This window comes from Hylobates moloch, unplaced genomic scaffold (assembly GCF_009828535.3).
Source record: "Hylobates moloch isolate HMO894 unplaced genomic scaffold, HMol_V3 SCAFFOLD_16, whole genome shotgun sequence".
Classification (NCBI taxonomy): domain Eukaryota; kingdom Metazoa; phylum Chordata; class Mammalia; order Primates; family Hylobatidae; genus Hylobates; species Hylobates moloch.
Genome location: NW_026652291.1, coordinates 37,319,255 through 37,343,567, shown reverse-complemented (window position 1 = coordinate 37,343,567; position 24,313 = coordinate 37,319,255). Strand labels below are relative to the sequence as shown.

Below are 24,313 nucleotides of genomic sequence, written 5' to 3'. Positions count from 1 at the left end.
AAGATGGCCGAATAGGAACAGCTCCGGTCTACAGCTCCCAGCCTGAGTGACACAGAAGACGGGTGATTTCTGCATTTCCATTTGAAGTACTGGGTTCATCTCACTAGGGGGTGCCAAACAGTGGGTGCAGGACAGTCGGTGCAGCGCACTGTACATGAGCCGAAGCAGGGCGAGGCATTGCCTCACTTGGGAAGCGCAAGGGGTCAGGGAGTTCCCTTTCCTAGTCAAAGAAAGGGATAACAGACGGCACCTGGAAGATCGGGTCAGTCCCACCCTAATACTGCGCTTTTCCAACGGGCCTGGAAAACGGCACACCAGGAGATTGTGTCCTGCACCTGGCTCGGAGGGTCCTATGCCCACGGAGTCTTGCTGATTGCTAGCATAGCAGTCTGAGATCAAGCTGCAAGGCGGCAGCGAGGCTGGGGAAGGGGCGCCTGCCATTGCCCGGGCTTGCTTAGGTAAACAAAGCAGCCAGGAAGCTCGAACTGGGTGGAGCCCACCACAGCTCAAGGAGGCCTGCCTGCCTCTGTAGGCTCCACCTCTGGGGGCAGGGCACAGACAAAAATTCAGCAGGAACCTCTGCAGACTTAAATGTCCCTGTCTGACTGACAGCTTTGAAGAGAGTAGTGGTTCTCCCAGCATGCAGCTGGAGATCTGAGAACGGACAGACTGCCTCCTAAAGTGGGTCCCTCACCCTTGAGCAGCCTAACTGGGAGGCACCCCCCAGTAGGGACAGACTGACACCTCACTCGGCCGGGTACTCCTCTGAGACAAAACTTCCAGGGGAACTATCAGACAGCTGAATTTGTGGTCTCACGAAAATCCGCTGTTCTGCAGCCACTGCTGCTGACACCCAGCCAAACAGGGTCTGGAGTGGACCTCTAGCAAACTCCAACAGACCTGCAGCTGAGGGTCCTGTCTGGTAGAAGGAAAACTAACAAACAGAAAGGACATCCACACCAAAAACCCATCTATACAGCACCATCATCAAAGACCAAAAGTAGATAAAACCACAAAGGTGGGGAAAAAACAGAGCAGAAAAACCGGAAACTCTAAAAAGCAGAGCACCTCTCCTCCTCCAAAGGAATGCAGTTCCTCACCAGCAATGGAGCAAAGCTGGATGGAGAATGACTTTGACGAGTTGAGAGAAGAAGGCTTCAGACGATCAAACTACTCCGAGCTATGGGAGGAAATTCAAAACAATAGCAAAGAAGTTAAAAACTTTGAAAAAAAATTAGACGAATGGATAACTAGAATAACCAATGGAGAGAAGGGCTTAGAGGAGCTGATGGAGCTGAAAGCCAAGTATCAAGAACTACGTGAAGATTGCAGAAGCCTCAGTAGCCGATGCGATTAACTGGAAGAAAGAGTATCAGTGATGGAAGATGAAATGAATGAAGTGAAGCGAGAAGGGAAGTTTAGAGAAAAAAGAATGAAAAGAAACGAACAAAGCCTCCAAGAAACTTGGGACTATGTGAAAAGACCAAACCTACGTCTGATTGGTGTACCTGAAAATGACGGGGAGAATGGAACCAAGTTGGAAAACACTCTGCAAGATATTATCCAGGAGAACTTCCCCAATCTAGCAAGGCAGGCCAACATTCAGATTCAGGAAATACAGAGAACGCCACAAAGATACTCCTCGAGAAGAGCAACTCCAAGACACATAACTGTCAGATTCACCAAAGTTGAATTGAAGGAAAAAATGTTAAGGGCAGCCAGAGAGAAAGGTCGGGTTACCCACAAAGGGAAGCCCATCAGACTAACAGCTGATCTCTCGGCAGAAACTCTACAAGCCAGAAGAGAGTGGGGGCCGATATTCAACATTCCTAAAGAAAAGAATTTTCCACCCAGAATTTCATATCCAGCCAAACTAAGCTTCATAAGTGAAGGAGAAATAAAATACTTTACAGACAAGCAAATTCTGAGTGATTTTGTCACCACCAGGCCTGCCCTAAAAGAGCTCCTGAAGGAAGCACTAAACATGGAAAGGAACAACCGGTACCAGCCTCTGCAAAAACATGCCAAATTGTAAAGACCAATTGTAAAGGCTAGGAAGAAACTGCATCAACTAACGAGCAAAATAACCAACTACCATCATAATGACAGGATCAAATTCACACATAACAATATTAACTTTAAATGTAAATGGGCTAAATGCTCCAATTAAAAGACACAGACTGGCAAACTGGATAAGGAGTCAAGACCCATCAGTGTGCTGTATTCAGAAGACCCATCTCATGTGCAGAGACACACATAGGCTCAAAATAAAGGGATGGAGGAAGATCTTCCAAACAAATGGAAAACAAAAGAAGGCAGGGGTTGCAATCCTAGTCTCTGATAAAACAGACTTTAAACCAACAAAGATCAAAAGAGACAAAGAAGGCCATTACCTAATGGTAAAGGGATCAATTCAACAAGAAGAGCTAACTATCCTAAATATATATGCACCCAACAAAGGAGCACCCAGATTCATAAAGCAAGTCCTGAGTGACCTACAAAGGGACTTAAACTCCCACACAATAATAATGGGAGATCTTAACACCCCACTGTCAACATTAGACAAATCAACGAGATAGAAAGTTAACAAGGATGTCCAGGAATTGAACTCAGCTCTGCACAAAGTGGACCTAATAGACATCTACAGAACTCTCCACCCCAAATCAACAGAATATACATTTTTTTCAGCACCACACCACACCTATTCCAAAATTGACCACATAGTTGGAAGTAAAGCTCTCCTCAGCAAATGTAAAAGAACAGAAATTGTCACAAACTGTCTCTCAGACCACAGTGCAATCAAACTAGAACTCAGGATTAAGAAACTCACTCAAAACTGCCCAACTACATGGAAACTGAACAACCTGCTCCTGAATGACTATTGGGTACATAATCAAATGAAGGAAGAAATAAAGATGTTCTTTGAAACCAACGAGAACAAAGACACAACATACCAGAATCTCTGGGACATTCAAAGCAGTGTGTAGAGGGAAATTTATAGCATTAAATGCCCACAGGAGAAAGCAGGAAAGATCCAAAATTGACACCCTAACATCACAATTAAAAGAACTAGAAAAGCAAGAGCAAACACATTCAAAAACTAGCAGAAGGCTAGAAATAACTAAAATCAGAGCAGAACTGAAGGAAATAGAGACACAAAAAACCCTTCAAAAAAATTAATGACTCCAGTAGCTGGTTTTTTGAAAAGATCAACAAAATTCATAGACCACTAGCAAGACTAATAAAGAAGAAAAGAGAGAAGAATCAAATAGATGCAATAAAAAATGAAAAAGGGGATATCACCACTGATCCCACAGAAATACAATCTACCATCACAGAATACTACAAACACCTCTATGCAAATAAACTAGAAAATCTAGAAGAAATGGATAAATTCCTCGACAAATACACCCTCCCAAGACTAAACCAGGAAGAAGTTGAATCTCTGAATAGACCAATAACAGGCTCTGAAATTGTGGCAATAATGAATAGCTTACCAACCAAAAAGAGTCCAAGACCTGATGGAGTCACAGCCGAATTCTAGCAGAGGTACAAGGAGGAACTGGTACCATTCCTTCTGAAACTATTCCAATCGATAGAAAAAGAGGGAATCCTCCCTAACACATTTTATGAGGCCAGCATCGTCCTGATACCAAAGCCTGGCAGAGACATAACCAAAAAAGAGAATTTCAGACCAATATCCTTGATGAACATTGATGCAAAAATCCTCGATAAAATACTGGCAAACCGAATCCAGCAGCACATCAAAAAGCTTATACACCATGATCAAGTGGGCTTCATCCCTGGGATGCAAGGCTGGTTCAACATACGCAAATCAATAAATGTAATTCAGCATATAAACAGAACCAAAGACAAAAACCACATGATTATCTCAATAGATGCAGAAAAGGCCTTTGACAAAATTCAACAACCCTTCATGCTAAAAACGCTCAATAAATTAGGTATTGATGGGACGTATCTCAAAATAAGAGCTATCTATGACAAACCCACAGCCAATATCATACTGAATGGGCATAAACTGGAAGCATTCCCTTTGAAAACTGGCACAAGACAGGGATGCCCTCTCTTACCACTCCTATTCACCATAGTGCTGGAAGTTCTGGCCAGGACAATCAGGCAGGAGAAGGAAATAAAGGGTATTCACTTAGGAAAAGAGGAAGTCAAATTGTCCCTGTTTGCAGATGACATGATTGTATATCTAGAAAACCCCATCGTCTCAGCCTCAAATCTCCTTAAGCTGATTAGCAACTTCAGCAAAGTCTCAGGATACAAAATCAATGTACAAACATCACAAGCATTCTTGTACACCAATCAGAGACAAACAGAGAGCCAAATCATGAGTGAACTCCCATTCACAATTGCTTCAAAGAGATAAAATACCTAGGAATCCAACTTACAAGGGATGTGAAGGACCTCTTCAAGGAGAACTACAAACCACTGCTCAATGAAATAAAAGAGGATACAAACAAATGGAAGAACATTCCATGCTCATGGGTTGGAAGAATCAATATCGTGAACATGGCCATACTGCCCAAGGTAATTTATAGATTCAGTGCCATCCCCATCAAGCTACCAATGACTTTCTTCACAGAATTGGAAAAAACTAAAGTTCATATGGAACCAAAAAAGAGCCCGCATTGCCAAGTCAATCCTAAGCCAAAAGAACAAAGCTGGAGGCATCACGCTACCTGACTTCAAACTATACTACAAGGCTACAGTAACCAAAACAGCATGGTACTGGTACCACAACAGAGACATAGATCAATGAAACAGAACAGAGCCCTCAGAAATGATGCCGCGTATCTACAACTATCTGATCTTTGACAAACCTGACAAAAACAAGCAATGGGGAAAGGATTCCCTATTTAATAAATAGTGCTGGGAAAACTGGCTAGCCATATGTAGAAAGCTGAAACTGGATCCCTTCCTTTCACCTTATACAAAAATTAATTCAAGATGGATTAAAGACTTTAATGTTAGACCTAAAACCATTAAAATCCTACAAGAAAACCTAGGCAATACCATTCAGGACATAGGCGTGGGCAAGGACTTCATGTCTAAAACACCAAAAGTAATGGCAACAAAAGCCAAAATTGACAAATGGGATCTAATTAAACTAAAGAGCTTCTGCACAGCAAAAGAAACTACCATCAGAGTGAACAGGCAACCTACAGAATGGGAGAAAATTTTTGCAACCTACTCATCTGACAAAGGGCTGATATCCAGAGTCTACAATGAGCTGAAACAAATTGACAAGAAAAAAACAAACAACCCCATCAAAAAGTGGGCGAAGGACATGAACAGACACTTCTCAAAAGAAGACATTTATGCAGCCAAAAAACACATGAAAAAATGCTCATCATCACTGGCCATCAGAGAAATGCAAATCACAACCACAGTGAGATACCATCTCACACCAGTTAGCATGGCCATCATTAAAATGTCAGGAAACCACAGGTGCTGGAGAGGATGTGGAGAAATAGGAACACTTTTACACTGTTGGTGGGACTGTAAACTAGTTCAACCATTGTGGAAGTCAGTGTGGCGATTCCTCAGGGATCTAGAACTAGAAATACCATTTGACCCAGCCAAGGGTCATATACCCAAGGGACTATGAATTATGCTGCTATAAAGACACATGTACACGTATGTTTATTGCGGCACTATTCACAATAGCAAAGACTTGGAACCAACCCAAATGTCCAACAACAATAGACTGGATTAAGAAAATGTGGCACATATACACCATGGAATACTATGCAGCCATAAAAAATGATGAGTTCATGTCCTTTGTAGGGACATGGATGAAACTGGAAACCATCATTCTCAGTAAACTATCGCAAGGACAAAAAACCAAACACCGCAGGTTCTCACTCATAGGTGGGAATTGAACAATGAGAACTCATGGACACAGGAAGGGGAACATCACACTCCGGGGACTGTTGTGGGGTTGGGGGAGGGGGGAGGGACAGCATTAGGAGATATACCTAATGCTAAATGATGAGTTAATTGGTGCAGCAAAACAACATGGCACATGGATACATATGTAAGAAACCTGCACATTGTGCACGTGTACCCTAAAACCTAAAGTATAAAAAAAAAACAAAGTTCACTTTGATTCTATAGTAAAATAATATACAGGTGCAAATGTGTGATGTTATTTTTGGTTTGTACTTCAGGTTTGCAAACATGCCCTAATTTTTTACAGAAAGTGTACAGTAGACTCTTTATTTTAAAAAATGTTCATAGTCTGGGTCTGTATGATTTTATTTATTTTCATTTATTTATTTATTTTTGTTCTTATTATTATACTTTGAGTTTTAGGGTATATGTGCACAACACACACACATATATGTAAAAGGACGCTTAATATTTTTCAAAGAGACACTCCATATCCAAAGACAGATGCCAGACAATTAAGTTTTTGCTTACGAAAGCTTAGGAGAAAATGGGGGAGTAGTGATAAAGGGGGTTAAAAAAATAAAATAAGCCAACAGAGGCCTTAAACAGACTGATAATAATAGTATACCCTGGATTGAGGAGTATGATTACCCCCACAGTCAGGGTGAATATAATTTAGGAGAGATGACCAGAAAATAGGTTAGTGATGAGCAAAGCTGAAAAAAGTTAATTGAAGAAAAGTAGAAATCAAATATTTTACTTGTTCTGATTCATGAGTAAGATGCTTATAAGGAAGAAAAATGCTCCTAAATGACTACATCTGTTCATGCTTTCTTAGCTTTTAAAGTATTTTGTGATAAACAGGAATTTATGTTTTTTTTCCTGAGGTGAAGCTCTCTATAAGAAGGAAAGCAGATGTTTCTTTTCAAGTGCTTGTATACACCTGCCACAAGGCAAATTGAGTAGTTCCTATGGAGAGCAGGCTCCGGTTATTTTTTATGTTGCTTGTGAAATTAAAATTCTTTTCCTGGCAAGCATAGGTTTATAATTAAGTAATTTATCATAAGAGTTCTTTTAGCTATATCAAAATTTTGATGATATACAGAAGCAATATTTGAGTAGTTACTTAGAAATTAGATGAATGAGTTATTTCATTGGCATTTATCATTTGATGTATAGGTTTTTCCTATTTATAACAAACATTGAACACTGACTAATTACCTGCAGCTGAAAGAACGTTAAAAAAAAAAAAAGTCTTAGTTGAGAACTGTATTCTCAACTTATTTTCAACCCACCAGTGCTCTTGAAGAGTATGATGCACTTTGATTAATAGAAGTTGTGCTCTCTTGGGATCATACTTAATTGTGTTACAATATAAAGAAGTCTTTCTCCCTGATATTTATGGATATGAAAAAAAAGTCTTTCTTTGCCAGATATGGATTCTGTACTTCCCTCCTTTCAATTTCATGTATACTGTTTTTTGTTTTTATTTTTCTGATTAGTTCCCTTGGTATCTGCCCTGCCCCATCCCCATTCATGTTGGTATTCACATACCCAACACCATAGTAGCACTTTATATTTACTTTGTTTCCTCCTAATTACAACCTGCACATTATAGATAAAAGAAACAGACTCGGCCAGGCATGGTGGCTCACGCCTGTAATCCCAGCACTTTGGGAGGCTGAGGCTGGCGGATCATGAGGTCAGGAGATGGAGACCATCCTGGCTAACAAGGTGAAACCCCGTCTCACTAAAAATACAAAAAATTTAGCCAGGCCTGGTGGCGGGTGCCTGTAGTCCCAGCTACTCGGGAGGCTGAGGCGGGAGAATGGCGTGAACCAGGGAGGCAGAGCTTGCAGTGAGCCAAGATCGTGCCACTGCACTCCAGCCTGGATGACAGAGTGAGACTCCATCTCAAAAAAAAAAAAAAAGAAAAAGAAACAGAAAGGTTAAGTGATTTTTCAAGGGTCATAGAGTAATAAGTAGCAGAACCAGAATGTGAAGCCAAGCCTAACTCTAAAGCCCATCTTTTTCATACTTGACTATCCTACATTTTTCATGGATATTCTACAAAATCCATATTTTTGTAGAGTATGATGTCTTCATTAGGCTCCTTAATCTTTGAGGAGGATTTTAACCCTGCTCTTTGGTTCAGCTATTGCCGAATATGGACACCTTCGAGCTGCACCATAGAAAATTTGTATTCAGGTTCCTTTTAGAGATGAGTACTTTGAACTCTCTGCTATCCAGTTGCTCAAACGTCTGTTTCCAAATGTATTTATAGAATATTGTGTGAATGACTTATTCTCCATCCATTTTTCTGGATTGTCTGCATTTTAGTTTCAGGCCAAGTCATACCATCCAAGAGCTATGTGCTTAACTCAGCTGCTTTTACCTCTTGCTGAGGTACTTTCTTCCTTCCTCCTACTCCTTTTCAATATTAAATCACTGGCCTTCAATGATGGATGTTATGGCAAACAGCTGAATAAAATTCAGTATTCTTTCTATGGTTGAGCTTTCATTGAGGAGCCCACCTAGTACACCACATCCCATCGTTTTTGAGAGGACTTACAGATGAAATTCTTCTCAGATCTCAAGGTCAGGAAACAACGATACATGTTTTTAAAATGCTTATTATGAATCTTATATTTGATTGTATTTTCCTCTTTACTTTGGTTGCTAGGAAGGTTGGAGCCAAATTTGCAAGATCATCTCTAATGATATGTGTGTGCCAGTCTTACTCCTGGCATTATTTTCTTATCTATGTTCCTGTTTGATTTCATCTTTCTTAATTATTTATTTTGTCAGCAATGAATGAATTGTCATAAACTGCCACAAATCATTATGCTGGTGATGGATGCAAATATACAAATAACATGTGTAAGGACAATTAAGCTTTCCTGACTTGATAGTTAAATCTCATTCCTCCTAAGAGTATCACATGTATACATCCATCTTCCTCATTTGTTTTCCTCCTTTATTTTACTTCCTACACATTTTCAGTTGTTTATTATGGATTTCTCTCTTGGTGAATGCATTCATACAATTTTAGAATTGTTGAGTATCAATATAAAAAGCTATTTTTTCTGAAAATTAGTCTCCTTATAATTTGTATTTTTCTTAAGTTCACATTTTTTAGTAAAAGTGTAAATTTCATAATTTTAATGAAAACATTTGCCTCCCTAAAGAAATTTAACTATTTTTTTTTTTAATCCGAGAATAGGAGTAGCGAAATTTGGAGTCTGTAAGAAATGCCAGGTAGAAGTTTTTGAACGTTTATATAGAATGGATTGACTTTTTCTGCTTGTTCTTCTGTCTATTGCCTGGTAGATATCTCTAACTGAATATTCAAATGATACTTCAGACCATCTGAAACTTCACATATTATTTCCCTCCCAAGTAAACTAGTCACCCAAACCATATATACAACAGTCAGACTCATTTGCTCACAGCTTTAAAGCAGGTTCTTTTCCATTTCCACTGCTATTACCTATTCCAAGTGCCTTGCACAACTTTGCCTAAGGAGACACTAAGAATTCTTCATTGAAGAAATGAAGAAATGAATGAATACACGGATGGGTTTTATTTCATTACTTCTGTCTAGACCACTGGAAAAACGTATCTTCCTTTATTCTGACCTCTTCTAATTCATGTCCTACAAAGTTATCAAAATGTTATTCTTAAAATGCAAAACATTCTTAAAATGATATATAAACACACATCGTTCCAGGATTCATTTAGTTTAGTGCCAAGGCCTTTCATGCTAAGTTCCCTGCATCCTTCTGGTCTTACCTCCCACCATGTCTCTCTGCTGACTTTGTTGCATCATCACGTGGCTGCATGCTCCATTTCCTCCCATGTGCTGTTCATTCTGCAGAGCACCTCACTGAAGCTTCACCTGGAGAACTCTACTCACTTTGCCTGTAGGATTCAGATGTCTTTCTCCTTGTTCTCATAGCCATTTATGCACAGTCTCGTGACTCTTTTTCATATTAAACTGTTATCATAACTGACTTGCTTATCTAGGGGCTTTCTCTTAGTCAACACAGGTTCTTTATTCCTAGATGGTATCCAACATTCCATGAATAACCAGTGATTGTTTATTGGCTGTTTGACTGAATACAGAATAGAATAAGTCTGTAGCTTATAGTCCATTCTAACCACCCATTCTTTTCATAACTTTTATTGAGTAGTTACTATGTGCCAGCTTTTGTTTAAGAGTTTGGCAATACTATAGTGAACAAAATAGTACCTGCCCAGGCAATTAAAAAGTAAGCAAATAGACATACAATGTTGGGTAGCATTATGTGTATATTAGTCCAGTTTCACTCTGCTGATAAAGACATACCTGAGACTGGGTAGAAAAAGAGGTTTAATTGGACTTACAGTTCTACATGGCTGGGGAGGCCTAAGAATCATGGCGGGAGATGAAAGGCACTTCTTACATGGCAGTGGCAAGAGGAAAAATGAGGATGATGCAGAAGTGGAAACCTCTTATAAACCCATCAGATCTCGTGAGACTTATTAACTACCATGAGAACAGTATGGGGGAAACTGCCCCAATGGATTCAAATTGTCTCCCACCAGGTCCCTCCCACAACACATGGGAATTATGGGAGTACAATTCAAGATGAGATTTGGGTGGGGACACAGAGCTAAACCATATCACAGTGTTAGGAAGAAAATAAAGAAAGATAAGGAAATTCTAGAGCGTATGCTCAAGCAAGGCATATCTAAAGAGGGAGCCTTTGAGCAGAGACCTGAATGCAATGAGAGACGAGTTGTGTCCATGGCGGTGTTGCTGGGGAGGTGGTTCTGGGCAGAGAGAACAGCATTTCTGTGCTCCTGTTATGTACCAGGCTCTGTTCTAGGGGTTCTGGAGACAGCAATGGACAAGGTTGTTAAACATCAGCATTGTTTATTATTTAACCATACAGTCTGTTCTTTTTCAATATTATGTCACAGTTCAAAACTCCTCGTTTCTTTAATTGCTAGATTTAACGAAGTTGAAAAACCCTTACTTGGGAAAGTCCCTGTGTTCTCCCCAGCTGCTAATCACTTCCTACTCTTTGTTGTGGAAGAGAACCCATAAAGTCTTATTATTTAGAGGCCCCTAACACAATAGGATCCTAGTCCTGGGGACAGATCCCCAACTATTTGAATTTAATCATGATGCTCAGGGATGTGTGAAAGTGTCTTAGGTTTTCATGTCTTTGATGTTTGACCTAGGTTATAGATGTCTGTGAAATTCTCTCACCATAATTAGATATAGATACTACTGATTTCCTTTTCCCAGCCTTCCAACCCAGCCTATGACCCTGAGTAAAACCTTCTTAAATTCTTTTACTTCAGTAGCACACAAAAAATCATAATTTTGGGTCCTGTTCCTTGCTCTGTCACCTGCTTGCTGCAGTTAAGTCTGCTCTGTGGCAGTTTTCCATTTGCAAGCAGGGCACCCTTCCAGTTAAGTTGTAAAAATTTATGTTTAAATAAGCCCCTGTGCCCTTGAAGAATAGGAGCTACAGGAATGTAGAGTCCAAAGAGAAAAAAAAAAGAAAGAGCATTCCTAAGAAAACTGTGTAAATTTGCAAATTCGTTTTCCTCTGGTGGCAGCTGACAGGTGGAATGACAACCCAACCAAGTAACACTAGGTCCTTGTGATAGGAGGGAACTTAATGCTGCGGTTGTTCTGCTTAGATGGAATTGTGTGGGTCTGTGCCAACGCCTGTATTGAGAAAGCCCAGTCAAGCAGAAGAGTTTTTGGTTTCTGCATTTGGAACTGCCAAACAACTGAGGAAAACTGATTAAATCTGGAAGGTGGCAGCTCACTCGACAGGCTTCTCCAGGCACCTTTGAGGAGAATCAAAGATAAATAAACACATTTTATGAGAGGAGTATGGGGTGAGAGGGAGTGCTCGGACAAGAGTTAAAATTTCAAAGGGAGAGGGAAGTTCTTTTTGACTTTTCTCCTGATTAGACTCTTGTCTCATGTCTTTGTACATGTACAGATTAGAGTTTGTCCCTGTCAACATGGGTAAGCTTGATGGGAAAGGAAGAAGATAGAAGTGTATTTTCAAAGACCTCAACTATAGAAGGAAACTCATCAAATATGAATTTCTTTATTAGAAAAAAGTGGCTTTAAAAACTATTTTATAAGTCATATTGGATACTCATGTGCCTGTGGAACATGCAAAAACTCTGGCCGGTTGCACAGAGGTTTAATTTTGAAACTGTCTAATTTTATTTATTTAAATTTTTTTAGAGACAGAGTCTCACTGTGTTACCCAGGCCCTTGAACTCCTGATCTCAAGCAATCTTCCTGTCTCAGCCTCCCAAAGTGCTGAGATTACAGGAATGAGCCACTACACCTGGCCCAAAGTGTGTAATTTTTTTTCAGTAAAGACTGATGGACTTTCATTATGGCCCTGTCTAGTGTGCAATGAGTTGCCTCGAGGTCAGGTGGTACTTGACATCTCTTATTTACTGGGTATGGACCCTGGTCTCTCATCCTTCCATTGTGCTTTACTCTTTTTTAATCCGTGAACAATTTTTACTTGAGCTTGACTTACCTCAAAGGGGCTATGAATATTGAATTGGCTAAAAATAATTCATAACATTCTAGATATATGGAGCCTTAGAGATCATTTCCCTCTTCCCCATTTTGCAAAGAGTAAATAAAGTGAAGCCCAAAAGGGTTAAATTGCTGCTGGCTTAGGGGCATTCAGCTACCAAATATGTATGCAGAACTCCACCCAGATCCTGACCACTCTGTTAGTCTGTTCTCACCTGCTAATAAAGACATACCTGAGACTGGTAATTTATAAAGGAAAGAGGTTTAATTGACTCACAGTTCTGCAGGACTGTGGAGGCCTCAGGAAACTTACAATCATAGCAGAAGGGGAAGCAAATATGCCCTTCTTCACATGGTGGCAGGAGAGAGAAGAATGAGCTAAATGGGGAAAAGTCCCTTATAAAACCATCAGATCTTGTGACAACTAACTCAGTATCACAAGAATAGCAGCATGGGGTAACCACCTCCAAGATTCAGTTACCTCCCACCAGGTCCCTCTCATGACACATGGGGATAAGGGGAACTATAATTCACGATAAGATTTGGGTGGGGCATGGCCAAAACTCTATCATTCCACCCCTGGCCCTTCCCAAATTTCATGCCCTCACACTTCAAAACACAATCATGCCATTCCAAAAGTCTGGCAAAGTCTTAACTCATTCCAGCATTAACTCAAAAGTCCAAGTCCAAAGTCTCATCCGAGACAAAGTAAGTCCCTTCTGCCTAAGCCTGTAAAATCAAAAACAAGTTAGTTACTTCCTAGATACAATGGGGGTACAGGCATTGGGTAAATACACCCATTCCAGATGGGAGAAATTGGCTAAAATAAAGGGGCTACAGGCCCCATGCAAGTCCGAAATCCAGTAAGACAGTCAAATCTTAAGGTTCTGAAATGATCTCCTTTGACTCCATGTCTCATGTCTAGGTCACACTGATGTAAGAGGTGGGCTTCCATGGCCTTGGGCACCTCCACCCCTGTGGCTTTACAGGGTACAGCCTCCCTCGCAGGTGTTTTCACAGGCTGGCATTGAGTGTCTGGCTTTTCCAGGTGCACGGTGCAAGCTGTCAGTGGATCTACCATTCTCAGGTGTGGAGGACAGTGGCCATCTTCTCACAGCTCCACCAGGCAGTGCCCCAGTAGGGACTCTATGTGGGGGCTCCAACCCCACATTTCCCTTCTGCACTGCCCTAGTAGAGGTGCTTTATGAGGGCTCCACCTCTACATTAGACTTCTGCCTGGACATCCAAGTGTTTCCATACATCCCTGAAATCTAAGTGGAGGTTCCGAAACCCCAGTTCTTGTCTTCTGTGCATCCACAGGACCAACACCACATGGAAGCTGCTAAGGCTTGGGACTTGCACTCTCTGAAGTGATGGCCTGAAATGTACCTTGACCCCTTTTAACCATGGCTGGAGCGAAGCAGCTGGGACACAGGGCACCATGTCCCAAGGCTGCATAGAGCAAGGAGGCCCTGGGCTTGGCCCACAAAACCATTTTTCCCTCCTAGGCCTCTGGGCCTGTGATGGCTGGGGCTGCCATGAAGACCTCTGACATGCCCTGGAGACATTTTCTCCATTGTCTTGGCAAGTAACATTTGACTCCTTGTTACTTATGCAAATTTCTGCAGTCCACTTGAATTTCTCCTCAGAAAATGGGTTTTTCTTTTCTATTGCAATTTTTTAAAACTTTTATGTTCTGCGTCCCCTTTAAACATAAATTCCAATTCCAAACCATCTCTCTCAAGTTCAGGGTTCCCCAGATCTCTAGGGAAGGGACAAAATTCCATCAGTCTGTTTTCTAAAGCATAACAAGAGTCAACTTTGCTCCAGTTCCCAAAAGTTCCTCATCTTTGTCTGAGACCACCTCTACCTGCACTTCATTGTCCATATCACTGTCAGCATTTTGGTCAAAGCCATTCAACAAGTCTCTGGGAAGTTTCAAACTTTCCCACATCTTCCTGTCTTCTGAGCCCTCTAAGTCTCTAGGAAGTTCCAAAATATCCCACATTTTTCTGTCTTCTTCTGAGCCCTCCAAACTGTTCCAAACCCTACCTGTTACCACTTCCAAAGTTTCTTCCACATTCTTGGGTATCCTTATAGCAGCACCCCACTCTACTGGCACCACTTTACTATGTTAGTCTGTTCTTATGCTGCTAATAAAGACATATCCAAGAGTGGGTAATTTATGAAGGAAAGAGGTTTAGTTGACTCACAGTTCCACAGGGCTGTGGAGGCCTCAGGAAATCATGACAGAAGGGGAAGCAAACATGTCCTTCTTCACATGGCAGCAGAAGAGACAAGAATGAACAAAAGGGGGAAAAAGCCACTTATAAAACCATCAGATCATGTGAGAACTCACTCACTATCACAAGAACAGCATGGGGTTAACCACCCCCATGATGCAGTTACCTCCCACGGGGTCCCTCCCATGACACATGGGGATTATGCGAACTACAAGAAAAGATTTGGGTGGACACACAGCCAAACCAGTCAACCCCCACACCAATGCATGTCTTTTGAGTTGCTTAGAGCTCAATATTGCATAAGTGGACTATAGCAGTTTACTTTATTGACTTATAAAACATAATTAATAAAATAAATGTATTCCCTGTATAATTCAAAACCTCAGGAGTTATCGTAATAGTTTCAATCTCTTTTTCTATCACACCTCTTATGAGAAACTAGAAAATAAATTACCACATTGAGTTTCAGTTTGTGTTTATTTTCTTGCCATGAAGAGTATGATGATAAAAAAACATAAAATGAAGTGGCCCAGAGGCAGGCAACCAGAAGGTGAGGAACAAAACCAAAAGTAATAGATTATTAGATGCCAGTAACTAAGATTCTAAATTATTACTCTTACGAATATAGTGTGGGTTGCTTTAACTATTTCATTATAATATTTATGTCTGCACCCATTTCTCATTTCTTTTTCCTAGTGTGCAAAGTTAATTTAAAGTGTTAGCACAAATTGAGGAAGAGAAGTCTCTCCAGATTTCATTAGAGGATAGACTGAATAAGAACATGTCCTACCCGCAAGGACAAAGAAGAAAATATATTCTTGACTGTTTCAGACCACTTCAGATAAGGAGGAGACAATTTAAAAAATTAATTTAAAAAAACACATTAGGATCAAATAACCCCTCCAAAGAAAGGTGTTCTATGGATGAGAAATGTAATTACTCCTGTAAAAATGTAGGGAATTTTGCATGTTCAATATATTTTGTCTCCTATTAGAAGCACTGGTTGGCATTTTTCAGTATTAGGGTTGTGGCTTGCCAGGCCCACCCTCCTGCTGTGTTTGTTTCGGGGAATAGAACTTACCCAGTCGCAGGTTTCAGAAGAGCTGAGGTAACCTCCTTCAATGTGACACAAGTACTGTTTATGTTGGAGACAAATCCCAGAAACTCAAGGTAACAACGTACACAGAGTGAGTGAGAGAGTGTACGTGAGAGATTTTTATTTGGCATTTTTACTGCTAACAGTCTACAGAAGTTTTAGTATTTAGTGCCAGGTCAGGCTTAAGGGGCAGTTTCTATTTCTGTGTGATTTTAAAAGGTTTAAAGAATCAGCAAATTATTATATAATAGATAATAAAGAATAAAGATTCCGGCTTCTATGGAAGCTTGCAAAGATGTGAGGGAGGGCAAACAACTGCTTCTATGTGTTTTGCTTTGTTTTGTTTTAAGAACTCAAAAAAGCATGGTAGGTTCTTTGAGCAAGGCCTTTGTTGTCAAAAGTTTCTAAAGCCCTCAAACCAATAAATAATATTATTACTAATTAAAAGAGCAGATAAACTGAGAAACAAAGCACTTAGACCTAGGATGACATGGTGAGACCAAAACTGAATTCTGTGTCTTAAAATTCAGTTATCTAATCTCCCCACTTCATTGCATATTCTACTAGCAGTCATTCAGTAAAGTACCTTTCATCACTGCAGGAGTCTTTCTGAACACAGTGGCTTTGGAATAGGGTTATCTCCAGACACTGTTGACATCATGTCTCTGCTCACATACCAATTGGGTGAATATTGGCCCACATGATTCTTGTAAGTGGATTTCAAGAAATCCACGACAGACTTCATTCACTTTTGATGAAACCAAGAACTTTCCCTCTTGAGCTACTTAATGAGATACTGTTATTTGTTTATTATGCAGGGTACAGGTTGGGGCTTGTTAGCTCTCTGAATTCTTAAGCGCTCAACTGAGAAAATCAAATGCATGATTTTACTATGCCTGCACAGGAGTTGGAGAAATTCATAAAGTTTATATTTTTACTAGTTTTCTTAAGAATACAGATGTAAATAGGCTGTTAAGTCTGCCCAGGCAGAACTGTTGTTTCAGATGAAACTTAATGACCACACCCTCCCACCCCACTGGAGATTGAAACAGTTGGAGAAACTTTAGTTTGAAACATATTTACTTTAAACTAAACTCCAGGAATCTTTCTTTTTTTCCTATGTGAGAAAGATATTCTCAGGTTTCTTCGGAGATAGCAATATCTTTAAAATCATGCAAGAAACAAAATTTCGGAGCTTCTCAGTGGTTAGGAATAGCTTCGGACAATTTACCTAATTGGGCTTCAGTTTCCTGACCTGTATAAAACAAGAGGATTGGTAAATGCTCTCCAACATTGCTTGAAGCTCCTAGGTTCTCTAGTTACTTTGTTATCGTCCAAAAATGATAATTTAAAAATTGATGTATATGCATGATTTTATGTATGTATGTTATATATGTATGATTGATTATACTTGCCTATGTATGGAAAATTTCAAGTTGTTAATAAGAAACTGGTTTCTTTTGGGGAGGAGGACTATCGGCCTGGGGGTCAGGATGGGAGAATTTTACATTATTTTGTACTTTTTGTTTGCTTGTTTTTTACTAAGTATGCATTGTTTAAAGATTTTAAAAATAGATTGGTTTTGTTATTATTTTAAAAGGATGAAAGGCTTTCAAATTATTGTAAAATGCATACCAGGATAACAATAATTGGAATTTCATTTCAGACTCCAAGTTTAAAGTATTTGTAATTATAAGTAGACTTTTGCTTTTATTATAGTAAGAAAGGACTTTTAAATTCTCTTCTTCAATGAAAGCAACCACTTTTGTTTGGTGAAACAAGCAGCATTTACAAGCACAGAAACAAGGTTTACCAATATTAGTGACAGGATTATATACCTTCTATTTATTGGGTCCTCTAAAAGATCATCTTCCTTTGATTTGCAACTATGGGAATGAAACAGAAGTGGGAAAAATTAGCTTTTAAACCAATTAGTTAGTAATGACTAGTGCCAAGTTTAAAGTGTTTCAGAGTCTTATTGCCATGTTTTAAATGCAAAACACTAGCTCCCTCTTAATCTTTTTAGAAGATAAAACTGCAGGAAATGAAAAAGCGGTCAGGTGAAACAGCAGAAGGCATTTTAGAGGCTGCATATAGTAACTGGACTTGAATTTTGGTTTGAGCATTCGTTTTGTTCTATTTTCCTATTTTTACAAATATTTGTATTAGGTTTTGAGAAACTATAAGAACCTAGAAACTACATGTTTCTAGCTTGACATATTTGTGGGGTTCTTTTTATTTTTATCATTTCTACTTTTGTTTCTTACTTAAAAAAATGAACTTAAGGAAATATACAGAAAAAATAACTCAACAATCATTTCATTTAAAAAAAATTTAGAGCCGGGCGCGGTGGCTCACGCTTGTAATCCCAGCACTTTGGGAGGCCGAGGCAGGCGGATCACGAGGTCAGGAGATCGAGACCACGGTGAAACCCCGTCTCTACTAAAAATACAAAAAAAATTAGCTGGGTGTGGTGGCGGGCGCCTGTAGTCCCAGCTACTAGGAGAGGCTGAGGCAGGAGAATGGCGTGAACCCGGGAGGCGGAGCTTGCAGTGAGCCGAGATTGCGCCACTGCACTCCAGCCTGGGCGACAGAGCGAGACTCCGTCTCAAGGAAAAAAAAAAAAAAAAAAAAATATTTAGAGTACTTTCAAGCCTGGTTAATATATCATTATAATCAATATGAAGTAGATGTCGTAGGTTTTTTTATTTCCAATTGTTCTGTCAAACCTTGAACATTTTGCCCTATCTGGCACAATGTTTTCTAGCCTTTTCCATATTCAACAATATCAAGTAAGTAAAAGTTAATTTAAAATGAACTTCAGTGTTTGTGTCACATTGGAGTTGTTAAAGTTCTCCTTTGTTCTTTCCAGGTTTGCATTGCCTCTGGCTAAATTTATTTGTATTTCCATTCCATGCAGGGTATGGTAGCACTGTGATTCAGCTTACTTAGTACTTCATTGGAACATTGGGTTATTTATGCTAAAGTCAGTGATCTCATGGTGATGATGATGATAACCATTGCTGTCACTTATTGAGCCCTTACTTTTGGTACATACTACATTAGACTTTTAAAAAACTCATTTAATGGCTATTCATTGAGCACCTTTTATGCCCCAGGCATTGATTTAGGAGCCAAATAAATAATAGTTAACAAGACAAAGTCCTGGCCCATGAATATATTGTTTCCAATCCACATAAAACCTTGCAAGGCAGATATTATCTTAATTTTATAGATGAGAAAACTGAGGCTACAGAAAGAGAACAAATTTTTCAGCATTTTGTAGCCTGTGAGTGACCAATCTATTTGATTCCAGTCTGCACTTTGCTCTGTTCTCCTGCCTCAAGATAGATCAGTATTATTTCCCTCTTCATTAAGATGTTTATAAACATTCAGGACTGGTATAAACATGCTTGGCTATGACATAGTTAAGCTGACAGGGATATAGCATAGGATGTGAAGTCTATAAACAATTATTCCTTTTTTACCTTAGTGCTCCATGAGAGCTAGAAGAGATGCTACAACCTAGTACTTTGCACATCAAAAAACGTAAAATACTAAGGAATAAATTGAACCCCCAAAGGTATAAGATTTGCACACTGAAAATTATGAAACATTGTTGAAAGAAATTAAAGAAGCCTAAATAAATGGAAAGATGTCCTATATTCATGAATCAAGAGACTTAATATTGTTAAGATGGAAATACTATCTACATGGATCTACATATTCAACAAAATTCCTATCAAAACCTTAACCAATACTAAAATTCACTGGGATCCAGAAAAGCCATAACAATCTTAAAACAATCTTTTAAAGAAGAAGAAAGTTGGAAGACTCACATTTTCCAGTTTTAATACTCAGTATAAAACTATAGTAATCCAAACAGTGTGGTCCTAGCATAGGATAAAAATACAGATCCATGAATTATAAATGAGAGTTGGGAAGTAAACTCTTTCATTTTCGATTAATTGAATTTTTACAAGGGTGCCAAGACAATTCACTGGAGAGTAGTCTCTTCAACACACAATACTGGGACGATTTGACAGCCACATACAAAAGAAGTTGAATTGGTACTTTACAGAACACATGAAATGGATGAGACACCTAAATGTATGATCTAAAACTATGAAACTCTTAGAAAGAGGCCATAGAGCACAATCTTTGTGACCTTGAAAGACAGTCCACAGAAAAGAAGAAAGTAATTGCAAATCTTACATATGATAAGGGTCTAGTATCCAGAAAATATGGAGAACCCTTATAATATACCAATAAAAAGACAAATAATTAAAAGTAGATAAATAATTTTGATAGATTTTTTCCAAAGATGATGTGCAAATGGCCAATAAGCACATGAAAAGATGCTCAACAGCATTAGTCATTGATGGAATACAAGTCAAAACCATAATAAGATACCACTTTATACCACTAGGATGGCTATGATAAAAAAGATAGACAATAACCAGTGTTGGTAAGGATATAAAAAAAATGGGAACTCACATTCCTCAAAAAGTTAAACATAGAGTTACCATAGGACCCGGCAATTCCACACCTAGGTATATACCCAAGAGAACTGAAAATATGTTTACACAGAACTTTGTACATAAATATCCATAGCAGCATTATTCATAATAGTCAAAAAGTGGAAACAACCTAAATGTCTCTCAACTGATGAACAGATAAACAAAATGTGGTATATTTGTACAGTGAAATATTATTTAGTAGTGAAAGGAATAAAGTAGTGATACATGCGTCAACATGGATGAACATTCTGTTAAGTGACAGAGGCTAATCACAAATAGCTAGATGTTGTATAATTCCTTTTATATAAAATGTTCAGAATAGGCAAATTCATAGAGACAGAAGAGAGACAAGTGATTGCCAGGATCTAGAGGGAGGGAGGAATGGGGAGGGAGAGTGACTACTAATGAGTATCGGGTTTCTTTTCAGAATAACGAAAATGTTCTGGAATTAGATATTGATGATGGTTATAAAACTGTGTGAGTACACTAAAAACACTGAATTATATACTTTAAAAGGGCGAATTTTATGATATGTGAGTAATATCTCAATAAAGTTGTTACATATATATTTTTAAAACATATTAATTTGGCTTTGGTGGTTTGGATTTAGTCCACCACTTCAATTATCTGTTTGCGTCTGGGTTATTGCAATTCAAGTACAATATAGTCTCAACCTTTATTGTCTATGAGGATCTTCGATTTTCATTATTTTATCAATCTGCTTGTCTATTGCCTTACTTTATACCAGCTAGCCTTATTATATACAGGCAAAAACTGATACAGAGCAATATGATATATTTTCTTCTTGATTCCTTTTTTTTTTTTTTAAACTTAATGTTATATTACTTTTCAAACCAAGAGTGGCATATTGTTGTAATTATATCATTAAAAAATGTGTTTATTTTCAAGAGTATGGATTTGATTTAGAAACTACTTTTCCTGCATTCTCTGTTATTCATGGCACTTGATGGCCACACACTTGAAATGCTCCCTGGCCAGAGCATAAGAGTCTTGGGGGTGGGGTCAGTGTAGAAATGATTAATGGTTTGATAAAATGCAGGCAAGTTGAATATGACTTTTATAATGTGGCTGTGAGACCAGCTTATGGTATGAATTCATACATGTCTCTCTCTTTTGTAAACATGGTATCGAAGTAGGTTTTATTTCTTGAATGCTCTGGCTGGTGCTAATGAGATGTGTGAGTGTCCTACCCAAAGCATTAGATAACAGGAAGCAAAGTTTTCTGAGGGACATAAGAAGCTTGCTAGAAAGAGAAGATGAAATCTTTGCTGGGATATGGTTCTTTTCCATTACCATTCCCAGTGCATTTCTCCAGAAGTGTGCCTAGGAATCCTCTGCTGTAGTTGCTAGATAATATTCTCTCTTTTTCAGGGTGATTGGAGAAAGAAAGCAGTTATTTGGGGCCTGGAGTATATAGATAGTAAGGAGCCATGGTTCGGAATGTGGTGATTGGCCCAGGCATTCTTGCTAGTGATGGAAATAGAGGGCTGACAGGAAAGAGTGGGCAGCAGTACTTGATAACATGAGGCACTGGTAATACCAACTTTATGTCTGGTCTTCCCATTTAAAATGGATTATATTTTAGCCTCTCGCCAGATTGAATGCTAAGTGTCCCTACAGTCAATGCCTGCAAAATCTTTGGCATACTTACTTCAACCAAAACTTAAACTCGAAGAGGAGTATAGTGTAAACTTTGGTTGAACTGAACATAGAAAGATCACACAGAGAGCCCTGGTTTTATTACTTGGAAAGATGATGAGATGTAAGTACTGTCAATAGATTGGAGACTCTAGGCCCAAATTTCACTGAAGTTCATAAATGTCTGCTAATTTCAAGGATCATCATACTTAGGAGCTAGTATACTAAGAAATTGGAAAGTAAGTTTACCATGTCTTTTGTGAAAGGTGGAAATTTAAGATAGGGACACAGCTGTCTGCAAGGGACAGTAGGCTTGTTCTTGGAGGCACTCTGTGGCATTCAAGATCCTAGGGGATTTGAAACTCAGAGGATGGTGCAGTGAACATAAGAGGGGTGGAAAAAGGTGGAGGATGAAGTGGTTATCTGTGTCGAAAGAAACTGAAAGGTATTCATACTGTTCCACATTCCCCTCTTCTTACCATTATTACTTAGGTAAAGGGACAAAACTGAATGGCTTCCCTTTCTCCATCTGTCTCAAGATTGTTTCCTGCCTTGGTTGAAAGGTAAAGAGGGAGGGAGCAAAGTGGCATTACTTACTTTGGTCTCTCTTTTTAGATCTTTGGGTCCCAAAAGTCTTATTGGTGAGAATATCTGATTTCATAAGCAGAAGTGGGAAAAATAATTATTACTATTTATGGAACATAAGAACTGTGCTAAACACCCTAATAACATTATTTAATCTGTACAACTTTATTGTATAAGCATTTATCTATAAGTTAATACATGTGAAGCACTTAGAACTTAGAATGAGAGCCCATTAAACATTAATACCCATTTTGGAGATAAGAGAACTATACCTTAGCATTGGTGGAATTTTAATCCATGATTATTAAGCTCAAAAGCCCATGATCTATTATGCAATACTGTGGCTCTCTTGTTTAAGAACTCAGCTTCCTTTACAAAAATCTTCCCTGATATTCTCCTATATTTGCATTTAGAATCATACCTGTTTTTCAATTCTATATTTTGACTAATTCCAAGTTGTGAGTCCTAAATCCTCTTACTCTCCCTGCACTTATCCCTGAGGAAGTTCATTCTTCAGATTATCAAGGTCTGGACCAAATTTATTTAGTGAGAATGTGGAATTTTTCTTACAAGATTTTAAAATGACAAGTAAGATAATTACATGAAAGGATCTGTTCAGGCTCTTTTTGCATTGTAGGGGGTGGACCAAGTAACCTTTGGATCACTTCCACTTGTGTAATTCACCATTTCAGCAGGACAGCAACATTTCAGGCCAAAGTTCAACTTTTTTTTTATTATTAAATTCTTTTATTGTCGCCAGGAAACTAGAGAAAATGAATTCTTCACAGTATGCTTGTGCATGCAACTTGAAACGGTTTGCACACTAAATGAAATTAAATGAAAGACAGCTGTTTGAGAAAGAGCTGTCAGAAACTGATTGGGTTCTATTAGAGAAGAATAGAGGCCAGGAATAAGTTTTCAGAAACAGGATATCAGTGGTTTTAAAAGCAAGCAAATTTATACACACAAAAGCTCTCATGTGGTTGTGCTGTTACATGTCTTTTCAGTTCATCCATCTTAAATTATTTGCTTTTGGTGAGTAGGTGTCTGCTTTCAAGGCTTTCTTTCACATATTGAATGTGTGGCAGTTCTGTCTTTTCTGAGAAGTAAATACAACACAACCCCACTACAATACCATCCTACGTACTTTGGTTTTGGGTAAACTGAAAATCCAGTAATGTTCACCAAACTACTTCCTTTGTCCAGTACCTCTCTGTTCCTGCCAAAATACAAAGGGAAAGGACCATCTTGGGCAGGTTGCCAGAAGTGCCACCTGGGTTTCCTGAAATGGCTGTCAGCAAGAAGGGAGCAATTACATCCCATAACAGACTCAAAGCAGATGGTCACCTGCGGTGATAAGTATTACATTATTAAGCCTTTGATTTGTGATTGTACTTTGTGCTTTCCAGGCACTGAAGTTATGTTACTTGTGCGATGTTCCCCTCTGTTCCCCTAGACCTCATTGCTCGTTGTTTGGCCATGTGTTCCCATGGCTTATCCTCCAAAAAGCTTTACTCTGCAATCTTCTAACTCTCCTGCAAGAGGCTAGCTCATAGTAGGATCTCTGCCAGGCCCTCCAGCAGTAGGTATGGTGTTATTACATGGAATTGCCTTTAAAGGAATTTTTAAAAGCCTTTGGGGCTTTACTATGGAAGCATAACTTAGTCACAGTATAACCTCATATAGGAAATTCAGTTAGTGTTCAGAGTTAGGAGTC

At 39.0% G+C, this 24,313-nt stretch overlaps 1 protein-coding gene across 4 annotated transcripts in view; it reads left to right on the top strand.

Moving 5' to 3' along the window:
* Positions 1–24,313, top strand: part of RAD51B (RAD51 paralog B) — a 730,112-nt gene that overhangs the window by 270,297 nt on the left and 435,502 nt on the right. The gene's annotated exons all lie outside the window — the stretch shown is intronic.